This window comes from Marmota monax, unplaced genomic scaffold (genome assembly GCF_021218885.2).
Source record: "Marmota monax isolate L192 unplaced genomic scaffold, Marmota_monax_Labrador192_F-V1.1 WCK01_AAM20220418_F8-fsc00253, whole genome shotgun sequence".
NCBI lineage: Eukaryota > Metazoa > Chordata > Mammalia > Rodentia > Sciuridae > Marmota > Marmota monax.
The window spans coordinates 2,523,476-2,533,461 of NW_026695237.1; the positions used below are offsets into that span (position 1 = coordinate 2,523,476).

Below are 9,986 nucleotides of genomic sequence, written 5' to 3' on the forward strand. Positions count from 1 at the left end.
CACAAACTTGGTTCATAAACCTAGTCTCTTATTCCTTTCCAATTCTGGTTTTCTCTCCAGATCTTCTGGCCTGTGTGTCTCATGTCTGACATACCATGACACTCAGTTCCAGGCAGCCAGTCCAGTTGGGTAACAATGTGGACTTTCAGGACATGCCCCTTCTCAGACTTGGCTTCTGAGTCCTCCCGCTCTAGTCATCAATCAAAGTCTCTGGACCTTACCCCAAAGCAGGTTGTGGATGTGAAGGGAAGATGTTAGGGGTGATAGCTGGGGTGATAGGCATCATTTGGGAAGATCTTAGGAAATGGGCCACATTATGAAGGATGTTACTGAGAGTTTGTGAGCAAATTGCCAAAAATAGTGTCGAGGCCAATCATCTAGAAGGATGCATGGGATCCAAGACAACAGTGAGATGAATCCTTGCTCACTGAGCAGAAGAACAAGTGGGGAGTGAGTGCTGGAACAGAGGAAGTTCCAAGTAGAGATCTGTAAAGCATGCCCTGTGTGTTGGGTCTGGCTGCTCAAGGATGTCTTATTGGGTTGGACAGAGGCACTCCATCTGTGGATAACAATCCTTTCTGCCCAGATCAGAGGTTGTTGTCAATGCTAAGCCTTCAAGTTTTGAAGTCCAGAATCAAGATTGAACACCAGGACCAGAAGCATTCAGTGTTGATGTCAGAATTCACGCAGGAGGCTAGGCACAAATAAAAGAAAGTTCGGAGCTAAACTGTAAGCCAGGAAACTGCCAGGAGAGGAGCCAGGGGGGAGGTAGGAGTAGGATGAGCAGCCACCGAGCAGAGCAATCAAGGGGTCAGAGGATGCTCTGAAGACAGCAGCTGGGGAGACGGAGATATTCATCAGCAAGGCTGGGAAGATTGGCCAGGATCCCAGCCCTACTGGAGGAAGGGGAATAAGCATCTGGTAAACAGAATCAATGAGGTCAGGCATTTATGATGGTCTCACTGATAGTAAGAAAGCCTGAGGTACTTCCTGTTGAGTCAAGAATGATGTCATATCAGTCCAAGGCTTCTGGGTCCATCTTAGGAATTCAATGGCAAGGGAATGGGTCTCTGTGCTAGTTAGATGAAGGGTCCCTTCTGGGCAGATGAAGCTCTAGTGTGGCAAGCAGTAATTGCCTCTATAAGAAGAAAAGGGCCCCCTTCTCCTGGGAGATGCAGGATACAACCAGACCCCTGCGTCTAGTGAGCAGAGTGCAGTCTGGATTCAGGTCTAGAGCCCCTCAGTCAGAGCCTTCATGTAATGCACAAAGTATCTAACTATAGTGTGATCCTCCTGAGGTGTAGGTAGGAATGAAGTTCGGTTTTGGTCCTGAAATACTTGGAAACAATGGTCAGATCTTAGCAGTTTCACCATAAGTCAGGAAGACTTTGGGTTTCTCAGAGTTACTTGTTTTTCCTCAGACTCAGGTGCTCTAAATCCTTCATTACCAGAGTTGTAGGAAATGTTAACACTGGGCTAATTGGTTAAACAGGGGCAAGTGGGTGAACCCTGTGGGCCTGGTGCATGAGAACTGAGGTGCCCCAGCCTGTCAAAAGAGTGGCTGGCTCAATTAGGGAGTGAGCTTGGAAATGCCACTAAAAGTCCTATTGGATGGCCAGCCTGGCTCCACTCCTGGTGACTAGAGAATAAAACTTCTACTGTGCTTTTTTTTTAAAATGATTAACAAAGTTTATTTCTCTTTAAAAATACAGAACAATATTAGCAGCTTATAGATACTTAAGCATTCAGTGAATCTTAATGTAGTTCTACTTGTCATCAAGACTAATCTCATCAATATTCACCATACCTAATTATTTTGGGTTTAGGACCAAGAGGTTGCAACATCTGGAAAGAAGAGAAGAACAACAAACAGCAGAGAGTTCAAACTGCAGTAGTGGGGACTACCAAGGAGCTGACCCTGAAAGCAACCAACAGGAAGCCATTGTAAACTCTGCCAGAGGAAGCTGAACACAGAAAACTGAGGTACCAGGATACATCCAAGGGACAAGAATTCCCAAGAATTCAAACTAAAATCCCTGGGGGTCTAGGTAAAGCAGAATGTTTGAGAAGGGTCATTTTAGGGTATCCTTACATAGTTCTTAGATCGTCTGGAGTCACATGCCCTTTGAGAATTATAAAACCAATGGCTCCCTTTTCCAGAAAATTGTACTCACAATTTTTCATATAATTTCAGAAGGCTTATAGAACCCATGAAGCTCATCATTGGTTTCTTGGGAGAGGGGAGGTGCTAGGTTCTCCATTTAAATAGCGCTGACCCATGGGTCGGCTTTACTAGTCTCACTGTCTAGGCAAGTCTGTTCCTCATGGGAATGCTAACATAGATCTATTTAAAACTTTATTTTGGTCACATAATATGTAGCATTTTTCCTGAGGAAAGATTAGCTATATTCAAAATGATATAGTTGGTGTGGTAGGTTAAAAAATCTTGGGATATATTAATGAATTTTCTAAAAACAGTGATTTCTGATCCTTAAACATTTAAAAAAATATTTGTTAGTTGTCAATGAACACAATACCTTTATTTTATTTACTTATTTTTATGTGGTGCTAAGGATCGAACACAGTGCCTCATGCAGGCTAGGCAAATGCTTGATCCTTAAATTTTTATTCAGCATGGGACTCAGGATTTTTCTCTTTTTCTTTTTAACAGGAAGTTAAAGAATTATGACGATAAATACCTGACAAATTACAAAGAGTGGTCGACAAGACCTTGTTCAATGGAAGGTAGAACACAGGCTACAGGTGAGAGTCAAGTAAGCAGCAGCGTCTTCACCCCATTAAGACCTCACTGCAGATGAGCAACAGAAAGGCCCCACGTGTAAAGGGCACAGGAGCCAGTGGCCCTGCTTGGTGGCACTGCTTGAGGACAACACTTCCACAGAGGCCTCAGGGTATAGTAGACCTGATTTGGGCAAATGTCTCCACAGCCTCTCTGCTGTCTTTTCATAAAGCCTACAGTTGTACATGGGGAACATTGTGTTTGACCTCTTTTTAATAGCAATAAAATGAATTTTCTGTTTCCAAATCTTTCCCTTTATTATCATAATTAGCCTTTACTTGGAAAGCCAGTAGTAAAAACTACTCAGACAGCATCATCACATTATTACTTTCAGGCAAATGAGGATGGGGGACTCTCAAGTTAAAATGGAACTGAAAGAGACATATTCTAGTTCCCAGGAAGGCTGACCTCTGTAGTTAGTGCTAAAAGCAGGATTAATGTGTAATTATTAAGAAAATCATATGGTGGTTTTATTCTTCTTGCTACTTAAAAAAAGAGTGATGTTGGGGGGCTGGGGTTGTGGCACAGCTGCAGAGCACTCACCTAGCTAGTGTGAGGAGCTGGGTTCATCCTCAGTACCACATAAAAATATATAAATAAAATAAAGATACTGTGTCCAACTACAACTAAAAAAAATTAAAAAAGAAAAAGAAAAAGAAAAAAAGAGTGTTGTGATGGCAGTGAAGGCCAACAGGGAAGACACTTTGTCCAGTAAACAATGACTACTACGTGAGTCTTCTTGGTCAAGGAAGTTGAGCCCACAATGACAGAATAAGTCCCTGGATATACTTTTATGTAGAGGTCTTTTGATACATTCTCGGCCGGCTGGGATGCCTCTGACATGCTGATGTTTCATAGTTGCTTCCGGAACTGAGGGATGTCTTTTCTCTGTCATTTCTCTGACCATGCCTTCTGTAAGAGCACATGTGTAGCTGCGACTTCCCTCTGTGATAATGATAGATATGGGTTGTCCCTCTTTCCTCTGCCACAGAAGAATAATATTTCCCACACTGACTTGAAGTATAGTCCATGAATTCAGCCACTGTTCTGAAGGAAGCACTAAGGGTTTAGTACCTTTATTCTCTCTCTCTCCTGGGAAAAAAAAGCGCTGGGGACCTGCTGCCAGTCGTCTTTCTTGGTAGGATCCTTCCTGGGAAAGAATCCCTATGCTGCTTTTGGGATACTCATGTGAATGCCAGTCCACTGCCCTCCTCTTGGCCCGCTGCACTCCAGCACTTCTTGATCCAGCCTAGCTGAGTGCTGAAGGGAACATTTGTCCACCTGGTTCACTGCCGTCAAGTGAAACAGTTCTCCGTGTCTCTCAGTCCATCTTCTCAGTGTGTATGCGTCTTCTCTATTGCACTTTTAAGACCAGGCAAATACCACTTTACTGTGCAGTCACCTCCAAAGATTCCAGGGCACTTTCATTAAAAGGTAATGTGTCCATCAGTCCTTACACCTCAACTCACTCCCAGGGAGCTTACTGCACCTGACCAGCTGCTTTGCCATTCAGAGTAGCCCTTAAACTACATCTGTATCCTAATCTGCCCTTACCCACTTCCTTGTCTGTCCACACCAGCCTTCTCAGTGAGAATGTTGGTTCTGGCAAGGGGCTCCTGACCTGATTTGGGTTTCAGTTGGTCTGTTTCATTAGATATGACCAGTTTAATGTTTCTGGATGTTTCTTATGCTAATGTTTTGTTCAATATTTCTTTTTTTTATTTCAATATTTGTTTAATGTGTAAGATGTGCCAGGCATAGTGCTGGGGAAATGCAAGATAATCATGACGTGGTCCCTCCCTCAAGGAGTTTGCGGTATAATAGGAGACAGAAACAGTAGTAGACGATGGCTGTGTACCAGTACCCATTTCCTCCTTCCTCATCTTAACAGAATTCTAATGCTGTTCCAGAATCCTCCTTTCTCCTGTTCTACACAGCAGTCAACACACACACACACACACACACACACACACGCCTGCTTTGGGAGTGGGTCCTGAGACTGTTTGGTTGATAGAGTCAGAAGTGGGATAAGTCTGAAGGGAAATGGGGCTGTGGTGAAAATCCACACTGATACCAAACTGACTAGCTATCTCCAGCTGGAACTGAGTGGCATGGTGTGGTGGACATGAAAAACACAGGCTGGTAGGACTAAACAGAAAGTCTGTGTGTAGTTGTGGTTCATCCATTGCCACTATTATAAAAAAACATTATATAAGTACACTACATATAATTACTATGCTAATAATAAACTATCTATTCATATAAATCTATTCATTTTGTGAAAATCTGAATTCTCTCTAGCTTTTTTTTGAGTTTTTAAAAAAATTTTAATTTTTTTTAGTTATACATGACAGTAGAATCTATTTTGATATATTTATACAAGCATGGAATATATCTTATTCTCATTAGGATCCTACTCTTGTGGGTGTACATGATGTTGAGATTCACTGTGGTGTATTCATCTATGTACATAGGAAAATTATATCAGATTCAACCCACTGCCTTTTCTATTCCTATCCCGCTTCCCTTCATTTCCCTTTGTCTAATCCACTGAACTTATATTTTCCCCTGCTCCTTGTTGTGGGTTAGCATCCACATATCAAAGAGAACATTCAACCTTTGGTGTTTTGGGGATTGGCTTATTTCACTTAGCATGATGGTCTTCAGATCCATCCATTTATGGGTGAGTGTCTTAAAATCATTCTTCTTTATTGCTGAGTAATATTACATTGTGTACAATTGTGTTTCTTTAAGGGCTATAGTTTGACTTTTGTTAATTTAAACAGTGTTACTAAACATCTTCCTTAACACATCTCTGATATTGTAAAAAGATAATACCAATTATCTTCCCTATGGTTGTCCAAGTGACATTTCCATCAGCAGAACGTTGTTTCCATATCTGTACTCACATTTGTTTTATGATATTAATGAAATAAAAATCTAGTGCTTTATACTGCAATTTAAATTTTTTAATTTTCTGATTATTAATGGAATTAAGCATATTATTATGCATATTAGGCATTTGCATTTCTGCTTCTGTGAAAGCTGATTCAAGTTCTTTGTCCATTTTCATTTTGGGATATCCATATATTTCTTGTTGGCTTTTAGAGATTTATTATATATTCATTTGCCTGTTAGGTTTATTTGAAATATCTTCTATTTTGTTATGTATATTTTCATTTTGTCATAGTATCTGTTAATGAACAAATGTTTCTCATGTTTATGTAAACAGATTTATAAGTATCTTCTTTATAGTTAACTTTTTTATTGTTGGTGGGGTCTTTTTAGTAAGTCCTCTATTACTCTAAAATTGTGAATATATATTTTCTGTTTAAAATGTTAAAGTTTTGCTTTTTAATTCACCTGTAATTAATTGTGTGTATGGTGTGAGATAGGAATCCAATTTCACTTTTCTTCCATGTGGGTAACCAATTGTCCCTGTGTGATTTATTGAATACCCTTTCTTTTATCTCCAGTGACTGCAGTGCTACTTCTGTCTTATATAAGTTGCCATATTTATAGGTCAGTTTCTAGATTTTCTCTTTTGTTCTACGGTCAATCTTCTTAGTCCTGAGCCAATACTACCCTGTCTGCCTAACCATAAATTTATGAAAATTTTTTTTCATACTGGAGATTAAAACCAGGGGAAATTTACCATTGAGCTACATTTCCAGTACTTTTTTTTTGAGACAGGATATCATTAAATTGCTAAAGTGGGCCTTAAACTTGTGATCCTCCTTCCTCAGTCTCCCAAGTCTTTGGGATTACAGGCATGTACCACCACACCTGGTTTAAGAAAAAGTTTTGATCTCTGGAAAGTCAAACTCCGCCACATTATTCTTCTTTACAGGTGGATAAACATTTTTAGACTCTGTTCATCAGCATATGTTAACAGTAGGGAAATTGTGGTGAATCTATAGATCTGCTTGAGGACAACTGACATCTTTATAACGTTGAGTTTTCCTACTCACTAAAACAGCATGTCTTCATTTATTTAGGGTTTTAAAATGTTTTTATTCTTTAAAAATTCAATTGCTGTGCACTGGATATTATTCCAAGGGGCAAACCCCTCTGCCCTTACAGAACATACTTTCTTGTAGGAAGAAGACAATAAACAAAATAATTAGTTAAAATAAATAACTGAAAAATAAAGAAGTAAAGGGTCTGAAGGATACCAGCCACATCACCAAGTTCATGCAGGTTTGTTCAGGGGGTGTTTGAAGAACTGTGAGGAGCCCAGGACTCAGGAGTGGAGACAACAAACCAGGAGTTATAGGTGAGAATGTGGAGGAAAAGGAGCCCCTCTGATGGGTAAGAGAAAAGCCTCTGCTCAGCTCAGGAGTGATAAGTTCTGGATGGTGTGTAGCAGGACTGCCCTGAATGTTGACTGAGAATGGATGAAGGGGGCATGGGAAGAAGCAGGCAGGCCTTCTGTGAGGTCCTAGAGTAATCCAGATGAGACTGAGTTTGGAACAGACTAGTAGTAGAATAGTAGCAACAAGGTGGTGAGCAGTGACCAGTGGACAGCAGCACCACCAGGACTTGCTGACAAACTCAGTGTAAAGTGTGAGAAATCAAGAGCTGAATCGACCAGGAGACATGCCTGAGCAGCAGGAAGGACCTTGATGCCATTGATTGAGAAGCCAAGGATGAGGGATGAACAGGTTGGAGAGAGAATGCCAGGAGCTTGGCATTAGACATGATATTTGAGATTTCTATTAGATATCTTAGAGATTACCTTTTTTTAGTTTTATTGATTTTATTTTTTAAATACGTGACAGCAGAATGCATTACAATTCTTATTACACATATAGAGTTCAATTTTTTCATATCTTTGTATCTAGAGTATGTTCATACCTATTCATGCTTTATACATGGACTTTGTTTTTTTGCATTACAATTCTTATTACACATATATACCACAATTGTCATATCTCTGTATATAAAGTATGTTGACACCAATTTGTGTCTTCATACATGTACTTTGGATAATAATGTCTATCACATTCCACCATCCTTGCTAATCCCCTGCCCCCTCCCTTTCCCTCCCACCCCTCTTCCCTATCTAGAATTCATCTATTCTTCCCAAGCTCCCCCTCCCTACCCCACTATGAGTCACTCTCCTTGTATCAGAGAAAACATTCAGCATTTGTTTTTTGGGGATTGGCTAACTTCAATTAGCATTATCTTCTCCAACTCCATCCATTTACCTGCAAAGGCCATGATTTTATTCTCTTTTAATGCTGTGTAAAATTCCATTGTGTATATATGCCACATTTTTTTTTATTCATTCACAGATGATCTTATACAGCCTGCTGATTAGAGAAGTCTGAAGTTCAGAAGGGAGACTCAAAAGGAAGCTGCACAACTGAAAATCATCTGCATCGTATCTTTCAGGATCCCAACAGAGAACAATGGAATACTCAAATTAGGAACATTTAATGAGGGTATTTACAAAGGGACTATTTTTAGAGGTGTGAGTGCAGAGAAACACAAAGCATTCTTCTTTAAATGCAAAGTCCAGGGCAGACAGGGTTTACAGAAATTTGGAAGGAGAGAGTTGAATAAAGGAGGAGGAGGCCTTGGAAGAGTCATCATTGGTTAAAGGTCCTCACACAGAGGGAGTTAAGGAAATCAAAGTCCAGTATCACTCTTCTTTTTCACCGTACTAACTTGCCATCCTTACCATGTTACACACCAAATTAGAAATCCAAAGACCAGTTAGTAAAGTACATAGATGCCAGCTTCTTGGGTAGAGACCAGGATGGAGAAAGGTGGAGAATCAGTATACAGGAAAGAGAAGATACATGGAACAAGTGGGTAAGATGGCATTTAAAACCATTACTGGATGAGATGAAGGGAAGTCCTGCAGACAAAAATGACCTTGGAGAGATCCAGGACTGAAGCGTGGAATATTCCAGTTCATACAGGCTTAGATAGATAAAACAGAGTCAGTGAAGGAGACTGAGAAAAAGCAACCAGAAACGAACTCCAGGACAGTGTAACGATAAGTGTGCTGCATGCTGTTGATAAGTCTGGAGGGTTGATGTGTGTCTGCTGACCATTGGACATGGCAAACAGGTGTCACTGTTGACCTCAGAGAGAGTAATGTTAGTGGAAGGTGGACCACACTGAAGTGGGTCTGAGAGAGGAATTGAAGAATTGAGACTAGACAACTCTTTTAAGGAATTTTGCTATAAATTATAAAATAATACAAAAAGGAATTGGAGTGAAATGGGTGGGTCACTGACAGGGAACACAGATCAAAACAGATTGTTGTTGTTTGGTTTATTTGTTTTCAGTACTGGGGATGAAACCCAAGGCTTCTTGTATGCTAAGCAAATGCTCTACCACTGCGCTATATCCCCAGTCCTGTTGTTACTGTTTCTAATATGAAAGAAAATGCAGAATGTTTGTATACAAATAAGGATGATCCAGTAGAAAGGGGAAAAGATGATGAGGGAGAGAAGTAGATTGCTGCTCAATTCCTTGGAAGAAGCAAGAAGAGAGGGTGCCTGGTACAAAGGAGGGGGATTGGGCTGAGTTAGCAGCTTTCTAGGAATAGGAGGGTTAGCAGAGGGAGTAGGTGCAGATGTTAGTGTACAGATGTGGCAGGTGTTTTGTGGGGGGATTTTGCCTTGAAAGTCTTAATTTTCTCAACAATAGAAAGCCAGGTCATCTACTGATAGAATCTGGGTAAAGTTGGGGTTTTGAGAAGAGAAGAAAAAAATAGGAAAAACTCAAGTCATCAAACATTTTCGGTTTGCATGCCTTCTAAAATAATTTTGAAAAATAGTATCTTCTAGTATATTTTAAGCTGACATATGTTTTCATTATAAATTTAAATCATTGTAAAGGAAATAATTTTTATCTTATAAAACCAGTTGGGAAGGGAAGTTTTGCTAAAGCACTTAGGGTTTTTGAGGCTCATCTGATAGGAGTGATAGAGGAGACTCTTGAATCTGCAGCAAATAAATTTTGAGAAAACATATATTTACAGATTCTCCCTTAAAAGTATCCTTGCCAACATGTCTCTTAAAAAGTCTTCATGTACTTATTGTGTTTTAAAATTGTAGTAAAAAATTCTAGCATGAACATGGCCTGGGTTCTAACCCTAGCATTTCAAAACAAAATGAATGAACAACAAGAAAAGAAACCCATCCAACCTCCATTTGAGCTGATTTTA

The 9,986-nt window shown here is 39.9% G+C and overlaps 1 pseudogene; it reads right to left on the reverse strand.

Annotated features, from left to right (window-relative positions):
• Positions 1 to 1,791: 1,791 nt before the first annotated feature.
• On the reverse strand, positions 1,792 to 4,683 carry LOC124089457 (A-kinase-interacting protein 1-like; annotated as a pseudogene).
• Positions 4,684 to 9,986: the final 5,303 nt, after the last annotated feature.